This window comes from Ornithodoros turicata, unplaced genomic scaffold (genome assembly GCF_037126465.1).
Source record: "Ornithodoros turicata isolate Travis unplaced genomic scaffold, ASM3712646v1 Chromosome17, whole genome shotgun sequence".
Taxonomy (NCBI): domain Eukaryota; kingdom Metazoa; phylum Arthropoda; class Arachnida; order Ixodida; family Argasidae; genus Ornithodoros; species Ornithodoros turicata.
Window position 1 is genome coordinate 2238015 of NW_026999326.1, and position 18933 is coordinate 2256947.

An 18933-nucleotide genomic window follows, 5' to 3' on the forward strand; every position below is an offset into this window, starting at 1 on the left:
CGAAGGTGCTTGGGGTTCACTTTGCAAGGGGCGGAGCGTCAGGAGAGTCCTGGAAAGAAGTTGGGGACACACTACTGAGTCTCAGAGAAGAATATAAAGGGGTTAGTAAGCTTTGGTGAGAAGCGTCAGTTTATTGTAAGCCATATGCTATCAAAGATTTGGTACCTTGGAACGTGCTTTCCCCCGTCAAAGAAAACGGCCAAGGTTTTGACGAGGATTGTGATGTGTTTCTTTTGGGAAGGCAAGTGTGAGAGGGTTAAACGTTCTGTAGTGCAGGCGCCTGCTGTTTTTGGCGGATTTGACATACCTGACATAGGTCTCAAGTGCGAAGCTTTGGCCATGGCCCAAATTTGTAGAATCCTAGATGATGATGACCATATCGCGAAGCCTTTGATGCTTTATTGTATAGGCACCGGGAGTCGAGTGTTTTCGGGTTCCCTGAACCACACGGTTCCAATGGCGGAAACGCCAACGGTTTTCTATTCGGGAATCATAAGGTATGCAAGCATCGTTCAGCAAGCTGTTCCCTCTGGAAGTTTGGCGTGCATGCGTACGAAGGATTTGTTCCATGAGCTGTACAAAAGATTTGTCATGAATGACATAAGGATAGCGCCGTTGGAAAATAGGGGACTTGTGGTATCGAACTTGCTACAAGGGGACAGGGCTGATATCGCTTGGGAGTTGTCCCACAATATACTGCCTGTTAACACTCGACTTTTTAGGTTCCATTTTGTGTCCTCCATGAAGTGTGATGTGTGCGGTGGTATCGAAAACCACCGTCATGTGTTTTTTGAATGTGTTCTGGCTGAAGCTTTGTGGCGCAAAGCCGCTACTGTCTTTCGTGTACCACGAATAATGTATGAAACTGTACTGTACTCCGACCCACTCCCTGTTACTACTGGCCGAGTTCCGTCCTTCGTGCTCCTCATGGGAGAGATAAAATATGAAATATGGACATCAAGAAAGAGGAGGATATATGGGGGAACCAGTGAATCACTTCGGAGATCGTCCTTTTATATTGGCTTGAACATCCGTAAAAAGTTGCAAGCCGAGTTGGAGACACTTGATGAACTGGATTTTAAAAGGCGATGGAAAAACCACAGGCTTCTGTTCTCTATAGCAGAGAAGAAAATGAAGGTTAGCTTTTAGAGCAGCAGGGCTTTGGACCGAGTGATACTCACGGATGGACTGAACTCTACCAGTGGCGGAGATGGAGATTGCCTTTGTTGCGTGCTTATTTGTCTGCATTATAGTGTGAGTGTGTAATAGTGTTTTTGTAACGGCTTCTTTGTGATCAAGTTTGATTGATCACGTGAATTGTACAGTGTATTTATTTTCACAATAAAGCTGTTCTTATCAGCTTAATATCTGATACGAGCCCTATTTGGACTCACGATATTAATCTTATTTTTTGCCCGAGACAGTGTGTCTGACGCTCGCCTCGGCACTGTCAAGGGTTGCCCTGGTATTGCACTACCTCCAGGTGTAGCCCACCCGTCTCAAATAAAAAAAAGAAAAATTCGGAAACAGCACCAATAAGCATCAGCCATGATGACCAGAGACAGGCAAAAGAGGGAAGCGTAGAAACAACACCAAGCAAAGCAGGGAACCTACAGCAGACATAGACACAGAACACACTGGAGACAACCACTGGGAAATGTCCTGTCTGGCCACTAGGGTACACATTCATTCATTCATTCATTCATTCATTCATTCATTCATTCATTCATTCATTCATTCCTTCATTCCTTCATTCATTCATTCATTCATTCATTCATTCATTCAATCTCTCTCTCTCTCTCTCTCTCTCTCTCTCCCTTGCAATTTCCAATCAATCATTTTTATCTCACGGGCCGTGATGCATTAGCACTAACACCCTAGTGTTCCGTACCCATATACCACGATGCCCAAACCGGCGACGTGCCACGCGCGGACGTAGAAGGCGAGACTGCGACAGAAGCGAAACGGGGGAGACGTGCAGTGTATATCTCTTCTCGGTCTTTTGGCGGATACAAGGGAGAAAGAAACACGAGTTCCGTCCGCTAACATGCGCATTTCATGCAGTCCGACTATCATTCTAGTGCTTCTTACACGCACCACATCATGTTGAATTTGGCGACGTGACACCCGAGGAGGCAGGTGCCGCGACCGTGACCAGAGCGAAAGATGGACGTGTAATATTTATCGCTTCTCGGCCTTTTGGCTAAGATCAAAGTGTAAGATCAAAGACCCGGCCCGTAAAACGGTCGTCGGGGCAACATCGCTTGCGGTGTTGTTTCCGGGAAGATATTTTCTAAAGATCAAAGTCTCTTTCAAAGATCTTTCGCGGTGGAGGGAGGCGAAAGGGGGCCGGTCCTTCATATTTCGAGAAGGGCCCCTTGATAACGCGGTCCGCCCCCGGGTGGGCTGTGTCTTGGAATGCGCGGCCCGTAAAACGGTCGTCGGGGCAGCATCGCTTGCGGTGTTGTTTCCGGAAAGATTTTTTCTAAAGATCAAAGTCTCCCTTCAAATCCGCGTATTGATCTTTCGATCTTTCGCGGTGGAGGGAGGCGAAAGGGAGCCGGTCCTTCATATTTCGAGAAGGGCCCCTTGATAACGCGGTCCGCCCCCGGGTGGGCTGTGTCTTAGAATGCGCGGCCTGTAAAACGGTCGTCGGGGCAGCATCGCTTGCGGTGTTGTTTCCGGAAAGATTTTTTCTAAAGATCAAAGTCTCCCTTCAAATCCGCGTATTGATCTTTCGATCTTTCGCGGTGGAGGGAGGCGAAAGGGAGCCGGTCCTTCATATTTCGAGAAGGGCCCCTTGATAACGCGGTCCGCCCCCGGGTGGGCTGTGTCTTGGAATGCGCGGCCCGTAAAACGGTCGTCGGGGCAGCATCGCTTGCGGTGTTGTTTCCGGAAAGATTTTTTCTAAAGATCAAAGTCTCCCTTCAAATCCGCGTATTGATCTTTCGATCTTTCGCGGTGGAGGGATACGAAAGGGAGCCGGTCCTTCATATTTCGAGAAGGGCCCCTTGATAACGCGGTCCGCCCCCGGGTGGGCTGTGTCTTAGAATGCGCGGCCTGTAAAACGGTCGTCGGGGCAGCATCGCTTGCGGTATTGTTTCCGGGAATATTTTTCCTAAAGATCAAAGTGTAGTCCGTAGCGCTCCATCGATTTTCACTCGTGGACGCGGCAAAACTCGTGTAATCCCAGGAGTGTTTGGTATTAGTGTGTGCGTGAATGCCCCAGGATCAAGAGGATACCCACGTTTGCTGTGAGTGTGAAGGTTTGACGAAGTTATAAGTGTTTTTGTGAAACGTGGAATCGGGCCGTTAGGCCTAGCCCGCATCCCTGCGCAACGGCTCTTCTCGTCGGTGCTTTGCTCGGGCTCCGAGAGATGGCGAGACCGCCGCGTGCAGCAGGAGAGGAAACCAAGGGGATGAAACTCGCGAGTTCACTTGCGGACTAAAGTGAGGCGCTGCGAGCCTTTCGCGTCATCAAACGTCATGAAACGTCAAAATTTTTACGTCGAAGCGCCAGTTCTCTACCGAGAGCATCCCATTGGCTCCTTCGGCCGCTCCCCCGGTATGCGAGAGCTCATTGGTCGGTTTGAAATTATAACCTTTTCGTGGCGCGCGTAAGCCGGCACCGCCGTGTCTGGGGTGCCGGAGCAGCTCGCCGTAAAGTTTGAAATATGGTGCAGCAGGGACGCACGCAAAGCATCTTTGCCGGTACCGCTTTGGATAGTTTTTAGTGCCCGTCGATACCGACTCTGCAAAACTCGAATCCTCTTGGATACTTCAGCAAGTAAATTCAGTGATAGATAAGTAGAAGGCAGATCTGCTTCGCTTGCTTGTTGCGACAACGATTCAAGAAGGATCAATACTCTGTTTTTCCACTCGATGGCAGGTAAGTCAGTTCCCATTCCATTCTGCCGCTTAGCGTAGCATAGCATAGCACCACACCTGTGGCATATACGCAACATTTCGGCAGGTAGAATTTTTAGTTTTCACGTTTTCTGATCCCTTTTCTGGCCTTTCTTGCTCAGGTATCAACTAGGTACTGCCCAAGTCATACCTGCTTCAGAAAAGCGTCTGCATGAATGCAATAGAATGGATAAGCCACTCTGAGGGGTTAGAACATCATCTTTTGGCTTAGCAGCTGCACAGGTTCCTTTGTGACGGGTCAGCCTTGACATGTGATACTACACAAGCAGCAAAGGAATATGGACATGTTTTCTGTCACGCTGGATTTGTGAATGTGTGTGCCTGTGCAGTGAATTTACTGATCTACTGTGAAATCTTCCACGTCAGACATATCAGCTAGCAGTGAATGCGAAGTTGCTTCAGCATATTACTCGAACTTCAGACTTTACTCCCCCTGTTTCACCGAGATTATGCTATCAAAGCATGTTCATGTGAAGTTTGTGTTTGGCGCAGATACAGAAGACTGCATATGTGTGATTTGGAAATACCAATCCCGAAAAATAAAGCACCTTGTGCAACAGAAAGAGCCAACGCTTCCGCGTTTTATTTATTTCACTGGATGCGAACGAAAATCCAGATTCCAGAACCGCCAAAGCGGGGAGGGGAAAGAGAAAAGGAACGCCTCAGCAGCGTCGCTTTACGTCACCCGTCACCCAGGGAGACAAAATAAAACAAAGCAAAAAACTACTCTACCGAGGCGCAATGATTGGCCCGACGTCAGAGGTCACGTGAGTTTTTCCCAACAATAGAAATATGCTACACGTTCATTCCCCTGAGGAAATCGTCGGGGGCGATTGCGCAATATCGGCGGAGGAGGTGAGGGTGAGTGGCCTTCGTTTGTAGGACGTTGCTTCGCTTCGCTGACGTGTTTACACCGCGGGATTCGCTCCGTCTGTGATAGTGCGTGTGCGTACCGTGTGCGTGAACGTCCCAGGATCAAGAAAATACCCAACTTTGCTGTGAGTGTAAAGATTTAGCGAAGTTTGGAATGCAGTTTACGTGATCTGTGCGAGGTACACGGTGTGCGTGTACTATTCTTGTCATCCTGTCGGTCAAGATGGAAAGCAGTAATAATATGTTAGTTACAGAAGAAGGTAGTGATCTGGTGACAGAGGACAGTTCCATTCAATGACAGCGTACCCACAACCTGTGCGACGGGGGCAGATACTTACGGTGTACTTCCCGGTACCCAGTGCGTTTCGGTGTACTGAAGAAGCGTGTGAAGTGACATTCAAGAGTGCCACATGAACCACAAATAAAGCAGCTCTCATACACCACCTGAGGAACAGTCACTCGGTAAAGCCCGGCGACATTCGTTACGAATGCTTCATGTGGCACTCGTCGCTAGGTGAGAGACCGAAAACTCATGTGTGCGACGAGATGAGAAGTCAAATGCCGACACCTATGAAAGACGCGTCTGTTCCACAATGCAACATATGTTGCAGAAAATTCCATACAAAAAAGCAGCTACAGAACCACCGGCAGTGGCACCGAAAAAGGATGCTACTCCAACACTCCCCCGCACCGGACACGGAATACAACGACGCAATGCAGCACAACAATATACAGACACCGGTATCACCAAGTGAAGATGAAACGGAACAGGAAACCACGCCAACTGATTCACCAGCAGGGAGCAGTCTTCTTGGGAGTATTAATACTCCCCTGTCCATGTCACAGATGGAAGGCGAAGAGTGCGAACAGCCAAAGCTTGAAGGCAATGTACTTCAAATATTCTTACCAGTACCTTCCTACTTCCAGTGCCCACTTAAACCGTGCCAATCGAAATTTGCGGTTGGGGTCTGGACAGCCCAGCGTCGATCACTAGAACGACACCTCGAAAACGTGCATAGATTGCGGGTGACTTCAACAATAAACTCGTGTTCAGACTGTAAAATGACACTTGGCCAACGTCCGTCATCACACCCGGAAATGTGTCCCAGACAACGACTAAGACTGCGCTCAAGATCGTTCCCCTTCAAATGCACAATTTGCCAGCTCACTTTCCCATCGGCAAAAGGCCTTGCAAACCACAACAAGTGGCACAAGCTGAGGAATGCTGAAGAGCGGCTTAGTATAAGGTCAACCGGAGGTACGCGTGAGGAGAATCCACAGCAAGACAGCCCTGAAATGAACCGGCAGGTGGAGGCCACACCCACTGATAAATCACTGTGCAATGAGGACTGCACCTCCGTGATTCGGCACAGTCCCTGCACTCAGGAAACGCAAGACGATACTCGGGAGACAGATGAAGATGACCACAACCCACGGGAGAATTACACCGCAGAATCAACAGGTGCCCGGGAACACATATCTTTCGAATGTTGCCATGGTTCAGTTGCGGAAGCGGATAGCATGGATTCTGGGGAGAGCAGCTCCCATGGGGACCGATGTGAGAACGACTACCTACCTGACACATCCCTAGAAACCCCGTGCTTTGCAGGGACTCTCGTGGAAGGCGAAGACGGCAGCCACGCAAATGGAGCACACGAACAGGATAGAGAAACGGAGCAGTCGCACATAAGCACGAGGCCAACTGCTCATATAGATACATCACTGCCGGCTTTACGAGATCATGCCGCCCAGATCAAACGCTGGACATGCGGGGCGCAGACTCAGGAGATGTGGAGAGCTTTTGAACAGTTGCTGGATGCCGCGTGAAGTGGCAGCCTTCGTCAAACTTCCTGAACAGCCGAGCAGGAGACAGGGAAGAGTCACAAACCCAGAAAACCCTAGGGATATACAAAAACTTTATCGACGAAACCGCCGCCAAGCCATCCGCCTAATCGTCCAGGGAGCACCCAAACGGTGCCACATCACCGTAGAGAAGTTAGAGGAGTATTTCACGCGTGTCTGGGGATGTCAAAGCCCAGCACTTCTGGACTGCTGCTCGAGACCATCGGCAGAGGAGCAAGTAGACCTTAGCGTGTTTAACCCCGGAAGAGGTGAGAAAACGTGCAGTCAGCTGTGAGAACACAGCCCCTGGCGATGACTGCATCACTTACCGCCACTGCCTCTCCGCCGACCCGGACTGTCCATTCTTGTGTGCTGTGTTCAACATGTGTTTGCAGTACAGACGCATACCAGACACATGGCGATCCTCAAGGGCTATTCTGATCCACAAGAAAGGAGACGAGAACGACCCGGGGAACTGGCGACCTATCTCACTTTGTCGCACCATTAACAAACTCTACACTAAATGCATAACGGCACGCGTACTCCAGAAAAGAATAAACGATAAGGTGGAGCTATGCGAAAAGCTTGGTCTTAAAGGGACTCTGACCAGAAGTTCAACAAATCTTTCGGTTGCATCTATTACGAAGGTATAATATGCCTCCAAGCTACACGCGAAATATTTTGGCTGTGCGCGGCGGCGAAGTTTGCCAAATGGGGAGCTGAAAACCCGCTTGGCTTTTCCTCCTCAACTCACGCAATCGACGCCGAAATCTAGCCTCTTCGTAGTGGATATCGGCCAATTTCCGTGTGCGTGACGAAAACATGAGGTTCATGTTTCATTGGCCGCCCGGACCGGAAGTTCTGCTGTTAGTTTGTGAGAGCGGCGGCATCCGGAAAGAGATCTTCAATATGGACGTCGAAGCAAGGAATTCGGAGACTTCGAGCCCGGAACTTTTTTCTGACCTTTCTGCGATCGAGAAGGAAATTCTGTGTGCTGAACAGTTCGGAAGCCTCGCTTTCGAAACGTCGCCGATGCCGCAAATGCGAGCCGAAGTCAACGCTCTACGAACATCGGTCACAGATGAAGCAAACAGGATCAGTCGCCTGTCTTCGACAGACTGGTAAGCTATGAGCTTTTTAACGCACACTGTGATCAAACATGTAAACGTGTTCTCTGAAATTTTGTCCTCATATTTAATGCGTACTTCCTGTTTAAGGTGCCGGTGCGGCTGGTGTGTCATACTGCCGAAGGAATCGAATATGCTTGTGCTGCAAGGAGCTCGAAAGCGCAGTCGAATGACAGCAATATGAGTGCATTACAACCCACGAAGATTTGTAACTTCTATGCCTCAATACGACTGTCCTGAAGGTGGATATTGAATTCCGTGGGCAGCGCGAACGTATGAGCGACCATATTCACAAGTAAGTCACATTTGGCCCTGTCGAACGATGTTAAAATTTGGGCGCTCGAAATTGGTTTGGTCCTGCATTAAGGTCGCTAAAAACTCCAGTGCAGGGCGCACCACATAAAAGATGACATAATACAGAACTGTGGACTGGAGAAAAGCAGTATTAGGCAACTGTGTAATTGTCAAGGTGATATGTCCTAAATCACCTCTTTGTGTATTGCCCCGTGTTTATATTTTTAGCGTAGGCTTTTAGCGATATTGAGTGTTCTTACTTTCGATTCACTGAAGCGTAAAAAATGTTAATTTCTAAAAGAATACAGCATGTGTAGTAATATACAGGGCGTGTGCAAATAAATTGCAGTCGCTTTCAAGCAGGGGCAGATCTAGGATTTTGCTGAAGGGGGCAGGGGGTCCGCTATGGACAAGTGCCAGGTGCATGCTGGGATTGGTCCACTGAACCCTATGTTCAAGTGTGGAATTGAGGGGGGTCCGGACCCCTGGACCCCCTCCCCCTAGATCCGCGCCTGCTTTCAAGTACACGTAGAAATGCCACGACACACACCCTGTAGTGTGATCGGTTGCCTACTTGCCTAAACTATATTTTATGTACACCTGCGTATACGATATGGATATACTGCATATCGCCAGTTCGCAACGTGTTTTTGCCACAAGCTTGGGAAAAACAAGAACATCGACATCCCAGCCTGCACAGTGAACAGGATCTGGCGAGCCTTCCACACAGAAAGTGCCACGGGCTTCAAGTACCCAACGCCCTAACTGGAGGCAGCTCTTCGCACAGCTCGTCTATCGCATTTAATCTAATTCAGCATCTGTATTTAGGATTTCTTATAGGTCTCAGGATGATGCATGGTTCATCAGTTCAGTATGTTGTGTCCTTTTTAATGAGTCTTGCGGAAGGGTAGATGAGCACTCCTTTCGTCGTGACATTGTGTACCGTTGCTACAATTTCTTGAGCAAAACTGATGAACAAATGAAAAGCACCGTCTGGCTTTCAAATATGTATGTTCCTTGTAACTTCTGTATTTGTTATGTGACCCATGTTGTTGTCCCCCCTCATGTAATGCCTGCAAGGGTCTTCGAGGTATATTCATGAATAAATAAATGTCAAAACCAGAAAAAGGTGTAACATCTATTGTAATACCTATCCTCTCTCTGTGTGTATGATACATAAACATTCTCAGAATGTTTGTTGTCACACTTTGCCTCATTGTGCCTAAAGCCTAATTCCACCTCTCACATCACCTCCACATCCTCAATCTCCAAAGCTGTAAAAGGCTAAATCAGGTACTACATAAAAAAGGGGGAAGGAGGAAATTAAAAGCTGAACATCTAAATTCAAAGAAACCTGGTGCTTTCTTGGGGCTACTCATGTCTCTGTCCTGGATGAGATCCACATAGAAAACAGCTTTTCTGAGCCTCAGTGATTGATTCCCTTGATTGCCCTGACTGTGAGGAAATACTCATCGGCTTGGTGGCAAGTGGGCTTGTTCCTGATAGTGCGATTTGGAATAAGGGCAGCAAGCAACATCTCTCTACGGTCTTAAGAAGGATATCAACATAACCTGTCGAGGCATAGCATTTCATATTGCTTTCAGTAAGTACAACACTGCTCGTAGAAGTTGCGACCATTCATGTTGGGAAAGCATGCTGGAGTTCCCTCAGGCAGTGCATCCAGAACAGGGAGTCAGGTTCATAGAGAGCACCTTATGAGATGAACAGCGACAGTGCCCAGCGAAGACACTCCAGAAATTTTGTGCAGGTTTAGGGGGTCACGCCTTTTAACAGTTTTGATGGAAAGCAGGGTGTGTGCAACACTGAGCTCTGGTGTATGAGTTCTTGTTATCTACAATCCGGTACCCGTGTTCTAGTAATCTGGAAAAGCCTTAGCTCTCTTGCAGGAAATTGTTATGAATCTGAGTGTCTTCTGTGGAAACAGGTTGTCATTGTCTCTTTCTATCCACCCTTCTTAGTTGCCCTAGCAAAAGCAAATATGTAATGCTGCAGACAATATCTAATTCTAGCACACTAGTTGCTTTGAGTGTTCTCAGGCTCCTGAAATGGAGCTACCTTGTGCGTACGCTGTGCCATGTTGGCAAGAACATAAATCAGATTGCCTTTGCTTTTGAAATTGGCCCTTCAGTGCTCCACGTGACTGCAGGAATGGTATCCCCTAAACAATAGGCAACAAGAATGATTTCTACAATGTAATGAGCTTTGTAAAACAACAACTTTATTTGAAAATATATTCCAAACGCCGGGTGACGACCTTACAATGTAGCATCCTTTACTGCAAACACCGCTTAACATAACGACTAAAAATGAAGCGTAAACGTTTTGCCGCCTATCTGGGTGGCATCATCAGTACAACAAGGGCCAGAGACAAGCACCTCAGCCTACTTATCTAAGAGGGCATCATACACATCCGATAGGGGGACACTGTTTGTATTACAGGCTGATGCATCACGTCCGATAAACCAGGACTCTAAGCACTTTCTAAGGCCTCATCGCTAGTCATGTGCAAAGGTTACCGCACCATCAAAATTTAATACATGTTCATCAGACCAACAATAGTAGACTAATTTGGTCCTGGTTTCAGTAGCATTAGAAGCCTTGGGACGTCCCTTGTGTGCTCTTTTAGTATTTTCCCACGTCTTTTGTCTGTCTTGCCAATGTAGGTTGTGTCACAGTCTGTGCACTTAACTTTATATGCACAGTCTTAATGCCTGATGGGCACAGTTCCCTTCAAATGGCCTATCAACACCTTGGATGAAAGGAATGCACACCACTGATTTGACTCCGTCGATGCTGTTTGTGACTGTTCTCTGTTGTAGCGATGATGCCACCCGGATAGGCGACGAAACGTTCACTCTCTTTGTTCTCAATTGTTGTGTTAAGTCGGTGCTTTCAGTAAAGGATTCTACATTACAAACTTTGTTTAAATGATGATTAGTGGCAAGCTTCATACCCTGGGCCACTACTCTAACAATTGTTTGCGTTAATGTGGTGAAATGGGGTAATCATCCTTGTAAACAATTTACTTGGCAATATATTTATTTATCTGTCATAGGTTGAAGAACCGCGTGGTGTTAAATAACGGAGGGACGTGTAATTATACAAGACCGATCACCTAAAGGCCTTGCTTCACACTTGATTAAAATGTGATGCATATGTAACCCGAGGAATGCTGCATGGTGGCGATATGATAGGTTCTCCTCACGAATTGTTGGCATGGTTGCGGTTAGCCAAGAAACTGCATATCCAGTTAATGGTAGCAAGATCAAATTTTAATGGGGCTAGTTTGGCCAACAAGCAAGCATAAAACACAGTGCCAAAAGCCCTCACAAAATAAAAAAAAATACTGCATCTACGTGAACCCAGAAATCAAGACAGTTTAAAATGCTGTGACCGAATTATGTAACTTTTGTCTAAATTCCCTTTTCTAAAGCCATGCTGGAATTTAAAAAAAGAAATTTATAGACTCAACGTGGTTAACAACGTGCTGGTATATGATGTGTTCCATTAGTTTATAGGGAACCCTAAAGTGGAGCAGGTTAGTAGATAGAAAGAGCATAGTTGACACCTCTTATGAGGACAGAAATTAGCTTGTGACCTATGGCCATGACTCAGACACATACAAAGCACCTTTCACACAGATTAACGCATCTTCGTTCCAGCACTTCCACCTTTCATCACTGCTGTTCATCACTGTTGAGTGGTCTGTCATTCTTGTAACCCAGATCTTAATTGAAATGCAGGTGCATAAGGGATGCTCTGAAAGAAAAGCGTTTGGTGTTAGCCCTCTTAATGTTTCCGAAAAAAAAAACTTCACAGTGACTATTCTTTCGAAATGAGCAACTCCGGAACGAAAGGAAAAACTATCTCTGGCCACATCATTGTATCCAACTGAAACATGACACTTCAGTTGAATAATGGCAGTTAAAGATGATGATGATGATGATTCAATTTTAATGGCGCATAAACAGCTCAGGCTATAGTGCGCCATAACCATGGGAAAATTGTGACTATTAAAAATCAGACGATTATACTAAAATAATATTATAATAAAAACAATCAGTGGAAGAAAAGGCATAAACAATTGTTTGCATTGTGTGGCTGGTGTCGAGTTTTCCACACTAGGTGTTCAATTATAATGTACGTAGATATGCTATAGCATCAAAAGTACAGCGATATACACACTCAATATGTGGTGGGGATATGTGAAACCAACATAACACATACTTACATTTCAAACTTCCTTGAAAAAGGCAGTCCAGGCATGTCGGATTTGTTAGACTCGGTGCAAAGCCAGTAAGCACAGTGTGGAATGACTGATTCATCTTTCGAAAGCAGAGGTGCAGCCCCCACGACCTTTCGCCATCTCAATGCTTCAGAGCGGCATAGCCTAGTCAGTCAGGAGGCATCAGATGTGTCACATAAAGTATAACTGGGTTCCTGAAGCGGAGGGTTCTGTGGGATATGTATAAGAAAGCATACGTGTTACAGAACAGCTACGAGAATGATCGAATGCACTTGTATTGTTTTGAGTGCGTGGACTTGTAACTGAAAAATAAATGCGCTAACCTTGTTGAAACTGCTTTTCCGTCAGAACCACACGAGAGCACACTTTGTTTCTTTAGATGAAGGTTCAAAGAATTCAACTTCAGCATTTGCAGTACATCATCAGGTCCCGATGCTCCTTTGATATGCAGCAAACAGAATTTCGCTGAGGCGAGTGACTGTCGTAGCGGTTCGTTGCTTTGCAGCAGATCAAGAACAGTACGCCGCAATGATAGGTGAAACGTTCAGGTTATGGCGAGCAACTCCAACACCAAATACAATGACCCGAAAAAGGTAGGATGAGCCGGGAATCACACACTTTCGCAAGCTCGTCATATGGCAGCCATTACAGCTGACCGGATACGGAACCATATGGAACGCAGGACAACATCTACGCAGATTGAAAAAGCAATCGCAAAACCTACTGCATGTGTTAAATGCAAGGTATATTTTTCCTTTTGAGACTCTGTAACAAAAACATATTAACATATAAATGACATTTCATAAAGGGAATTGACAGAGTTTTGTGTGACCATGTGACGCGTTTGAGCCAATTGTGGGTGTTGCCAGTGGCCCTCATGTTGACGTCATGTTGATGGTGGGCCGTGGTGGATATTCTATATAAACGTATGTTTTCTCGGTTTAACGCTAGGCGTGCTCTACCGGATGAAGTCGAATGTTTAAAATTCGAGTTTGGAGAAACTGTGCGGTTTTAATGCGTGAATTTTCGCATGGAGAGTCCGTGTTGGGTGCTCTATCGACTGCAAGTACGAAAGAGCTCCCACAACTTCTGGTCAGAGTCCCTTTAAGATAAACCCCTCCAAATCCGTGGCTCTGCATCTCTCAGGCCTGGAACCCGTAGGCCTGCGCCAGACAGAATTCCTCGTCAATGGACAGCGCATTCGATCATTGGCGGACTTCGAGACCACGTCGTTCCTCGGCAGACCAGTGGGATTCTCTCTTCTGAAAGATAACACAAAGATAGACAAGATGGCGCAGCTCGGCACGAAGATCCTATCATCCATGCTGGCGCCCTGGCAGAGGTTAGATGCGATCAAAACATTCTTGTACCATCAGGGTCGACGTCCAGCCAATGCCTATAGGTGAGACGGTCGTCGCCGGGCGCGGTGTTTTCGGTCTTGGCGGCCTTCCGCCTGACCTCCTGTGGCGTGAAGTAGCTGAGGTCCATCTCAGTGGTTGCACAGGGTCGATGTTGTAGAAAGTTTGTGTTGCAGTCCTGTGGCTGCCAAAGGGCAGAGAAATGATTCTCTACTTGCTCGCATGGGATTTGGCACCTCGTTGAAGGTCCGTCACAGATGAGCCGTACCGCTTGGCGCCTGTTTCTTTTGTACAGTTTCTGGATCTGTCGTAGGTCTTCCGGGTTGAGCTGTCTCATGCGTGAGCCTTCGTTACGAGGAGGGGGCAGGCGAACCGCACTGGATGCTGCTTTAGTGGCTTCTTCAAGGATACCTTCGAACCTGGCCCAGCTGGCGTCTGAGACGGTGGCATCAAGGATGGCATTCAGCTCAGGAACAAAGCTTGATAATACGATCGTCTCCCGAGCTTCATCGTGTGGTTGGGCAGGGTGTTGGGCGTCATCTTCCTCAGCTGGTATGCCGCCGGCCTCTTCCACCTGGTCCGTAGTCGTGAGGGCAGAGGACTCGATGGTGTCACTGGTTAGAGGTTCTGCGGAGATGCATGCTTCGCTCCCATCTGACGCGGTGGCCAGAGAATCAGCCTGGGAGCCTCTTGAGTCCACTTCCGGACCCAGCTGAGGGGCCACTGCTGATGGAGGGGGTGCATCGTTTCCCTCAATTAGCATGTCGACGGCCTCTTCCACTTGGATTGGGGCAGTGAAGGCAGAGGGCTCGGTGATGTTACAGCTCGGAGGATTCTGTGGGGGTGCATTCAACGCTCCCATTTGGCGTGGGGGGGAATCAGCGGGGGGGGGGGGCACATGTGTCATCTTCAGGGGTAAGCTGAGAGGCCGTTGTCGATGGGGGAGCTGTGGTGCTGTTCCTGTCATTCAGCTCAGGATCATCCTCTGGTGTGGCTGCTGGGCCATGGTGCTCCAGGGGTTGCATCGCGCGGTTGCGGTCAGCGCCAGCTGCTCGTGCCTCCTCCCGTCTGTGCCATACCGTATGGTTGTATAGCCCTTTCTTACTTGGGAACGAGTCGTGGCAAGTGCTGCACACATAGCGGAAGGATGTTCGGCTTGAGGGCTGCGCTGGCTGACTGGGGGCCAAGCTGCACTTGTGGTTCTTCGGGCGGTTTCCCAGTGGCTCGTTGCAGATTAGGCAGAGGTATATGTGCTTCCTGATGCGATAATTGTGCCCTTGCTCCAGGTGCCGCGTCAGTGACTGTCTTTGGCTCGTCCACGTTGCGGATCGGAATGCCTGTGTGCAGCCGTCTTCAGGGCAAACGAAGTAGTCAGGGAGGGGGAAGAACATTGTGAGCGTCTCTCCCTCTATAAAAGGCTGTCGGGTCGATGCGTCGCCGTGGCTCGATGCAGCTTCCTCAGTCGCCGTGGTAGAACTTGTCCTGGGCAGTTCTTGCGTTGGCTGTCCATGGGGCGACGTCCCAAGGTCCGGCGTTCTCGTAGAAAACATAAAAACCGGACCTCCCCCGCAGTGTAGAGGGCTGCTCTTCGCTCTTTGCCATTGGCGTGAGGTCGTCAGCGTAAGCGAGTATGTTATGGCCGCTGGACGTGATACTGTTTGGATATCACGCACTATTGGGTCAATGACCAGGTTAAAAAGTAGTCCACTCAATGGGCAACCCTGGCGGATCCCGGCATGTATTTCGATGGCGTCAGTGGGACCCTGGCAGGTTACCACCCTGGTGACGTTGTTCCTGTAGAGGTCCCGTACAATCTCGGTGATCACATCGCCGGCTCCGCTTCCGCTGACAGCGTCCACTATCGCAATGTGAGGCACAGACCCGAAGGCGTTCGAAAGGTCGAGGAACGCAGCACACAAGTCCTTTCTTCCAGCTCTGGCGGCGTCTATGTGTTCCTGGAGCACGAAGTTGTGCTCGAAAACGCCATCGTGGGGAGAAAACCCTTCTGGCACTTGCTCAGAACGTCGTTCTCGAGGAGCCATGACTGCAGCCGTACAGCCAAGCATCCAGTATAGAGCTTGTTGATTGTTCTTGATAGGGATATTGGCCTCCAGTTGTGGATATCGTTGGGGTCCCCTTTTTTCGGGATCAGGATGGTCCTCGACGAGCGCCATATGTCCGGTATGCGTCGATACTTAAGGCAGATGTTGGAGACCGTAGCCAGGAAGTCACATTCAGGATCGGCGGACATCCAGTGCTTGTAGGTGAGTAGGTCGTCGCCGGGGGCGGTGCTCTCACACTTGCGTGCCTTCATCTTCACTTCAGCCACCGTGAAGCGACCTAAGTTCATTTGTTCTTCGGGACGGTCACGCTGCCTCAGTATGTGTGTTGATGACCGCTTTTCTGCCCAGGTCTCCCGGAAGTAGGATTCGATGTCCGTGCGCTGGATGCTGCATCTGGTGGGCTTGCTTCGGTGATGAGGCGGACGGCCTGTCGTCGGCTTCTGCGGTAGAGACGCTGGATCTGACGGGGATTTTTCGGGTTCACGGCTTTCCGTTGTCGTCCTTCATCACTCGGGTCCGGGATGTGCACGGCGCTCCTCATGTCCGCGGTTGCAGCTTCGAGACGTGCCTCGAACGTTCTCCAGTTTTCTTCAGACTCCGCTTCACGTAGAATAGTTTTCATTGCTGGCTTGTGCGAAGCAAGGCTGAGCATGGGCAGCAATTCTTTCTGCATTACCGTGTCCTCCATGTTGACGTCGTTGCCGCAGTTCCCGTCTGTTTCGGTTGCGCCGTCGTTGCAGTTGGTCTCTTGAGGCTCCACGTCGTTATTTCTGTTGCCGTGGTAAATCGTTGCCTTCACCGCTGTCGTAGATAGGTCCCTCCGCCTGACTATGGCTGGGCATGACGTCAACGTGCTCACTGATCGTCGTCTGGGGCATGAGACTTGTGTTGACTGCGTCCCCACTGCACCTGCTGGTTCCTGCTCGTCGGTGGTGTCATGGCCGGCGAATCACGCGGATCCGTTGTTGAGGCCATGCTGTCGGGACAGCTGGACATCGCGTGGGCAGGCTGCATTGGGAAGGGGCACTGGTCCAAACCCCATACAGGGCCCTCCCTTTGCGGACACTCAACGTCCTGAAAAGGGCGGTAGGCAGCAAGCCGCCTACTTAGTGCCACCTGCGAGGTGAGGGGAGTGGCTGCTTCGGGCAAGGGGCTATAAACCAAACCCCAACAGAGGCCTTGTCCTTGGCTGGCGCGCTAATCGCCCTGAAAAGAGCGGTACACGACAAGGTGTACTCGTCGCCACCACTCTCAGGCCTTTGGTGATCGAAATCTTAGCCAAAAGGCCGAGAAGCGATACTACACTACACTTTGGTGTACTCTACACTACACTTACACAAGGTGTACTCGTCGCCACCACTCTCAGGCCACTATGATCTTAGCCAAATGGCCGAGAAGCGATAAATATTACACGTCCATCTTTCGCTCTGGTCACGGTCGCGGCACCTGCCTCCTCGGGTGTCACGTCGCCAAATTCAACATAATGTGGTGCGTGTAAGAAGCACTAGAATGATAGTCGGACTGCATGAAATGCGCATGTTAGTGGACAGAACTCGTGTTTCTTTCTCCCTTGTATGCGCTAAAAGACCGAGAAGAGATATAGACTGCACGTCTCCCCCTTTCGCTTCTGTCGCAGTCTCGCCTTCTACGTCCGTGCGTGGCACGTCGCCAGTTTGGGCATCGTGGTATATGGGTACGGAACACTAGGGTGTTAGTACTAATGCATCACGGCCCGTGAGATAAAAATGATTGATTGGAAATTGCAAGAGAGAGATAGAGAGATAGATAGCTAGGTAGATAGATAGATAGAGAGAGAGAGATAGAGAGAGAGAGAGATAGATAGATAGATAGATAGATAGATAGATAGATAGATAGATAGATAGATAGATAGATAGATAGATAGATAGATAGATAGATAGATAGATAGATAGATAGATAGAGACAGACAGACAGATAGATAGATAGATAGATAGACAGATAGATTGAATGAATGAATGTGTACCCTAGTGGCCAGACAGGACATTCCCAGTGGTTGTCTCCAGTGTGTTCTGTGTCTGCTGTAGGTTCCCTGCTTTGCTTGGTGTTGTTTCTACGCTTCCCTCTTTTGCCTGTCTCTGGTCATCATGGCTGATGCTTATTGGTGCTGTTTCCGAATTTTTCTTTTTGATTTTAGACGGGTAGGCTACACCTGGAGGTAGTGCAATACCAGGGCAACCCTTGACAGTGCCGAGGCGAGCTTCAGACACACTGTCTCGGGCCAAAAATAAGATTAATATCGTGAGTCCAAATAGGGCTCGTATCAGATATTAAGCTGATAAGAACAGATTTTTATTCAATATTAGTTGCATTATTTACAGAATGTACAGCGAGAATCGGGCATTTATACACAATATGAAATGAGTGTTCATGATTGGGGCGGATCTTCGTCTTTTCACCGACTAGTCGCTCCTGTTTGATTGGTAGTCCTGTTTCCACTGATGTGCGCCGCATATATGTCGCGAGAAGCTGCGATAACGCTGCTTACACAGAGTTGCTTCAGTTTTTTACCGTATGATTTAGAGCAGAGCCTCCGCAGCAACCGGTCATTGGAAGGATCCCATGATCCAAGGGCTCCAACAAGTACAGCCTCGACTGACACACGCTGGAATCGGTGCTGGAATATCTCTTTAACGGGCTGGTACTTCTGTTCCTTTTCTTCGCGGGCTGGTTGTAGCGCTGCCGCACGGTTTTCGAAAGGACAGCACACGTCAATTATAATGGCTTCCTCTCCTTTCTGTAGCACGAGGTCTGGTCGGAGGCTGGTGTTTCCCACAGGTTGGTTTTCTGTCATGATGGAGAACCTGCCGAACGCCGCCTTCTTAATGCGCTCTACCACTTCGTTGTGCCTTCCTGTCATTGCGGAGCCCTGCCTCATACAATGGTAGATAGCATGGGGCAGAGTTTCGCTACTGAAGCCACATCGTCTGCACCTTGTGTCGCGGTTTGTCTGCCATGGTCTTGCACCATTAAGTGTAGGAGATTTAAGCGGGCCTTGTGAATAAATCTCCAATCAGCAGACCTAGTAAATGCGCCGCTGCGGATGAAGTGTGAGCTTGAGGGGTCCGCGGCGACGCATTCCATTACTTTGCCCTGGTTTGGAAGGCTCTGAAGGCTTTGGGCTCGAAGCTTGCTGAGGTGGTGGC

The 18933-nt window shown here is 48.7% G+C and overlaps 1 non-coding gene and 1 pseudogene across 1 annotated transcript; one reads left to right on the forward strand and one right to left on the reverse strand.

Annotated features, from left to right (window-relative positions):
- Positions 1–1328: 1328 nt before the first annotated feature.
- On the forward strand, positions 1329–1499 carry LOC135372883 (U2 spliceosomal RNA; annotated as a pseudogene).
- A 16424-nt stretch (positions 1500–17923) lies between these two features.
- LOC135372875 (U2 spliceosomal RNA) lies at positions 17924–18113 on the reverse strand. Its single transcript, XR_010416147.1, has one exon. It is a non-coding gene; the product is annotated as a U2 spliceosomal RNA (small nuclear RNA).
- Positions 18114–18933: the final 820 nt, after the last annotated feature.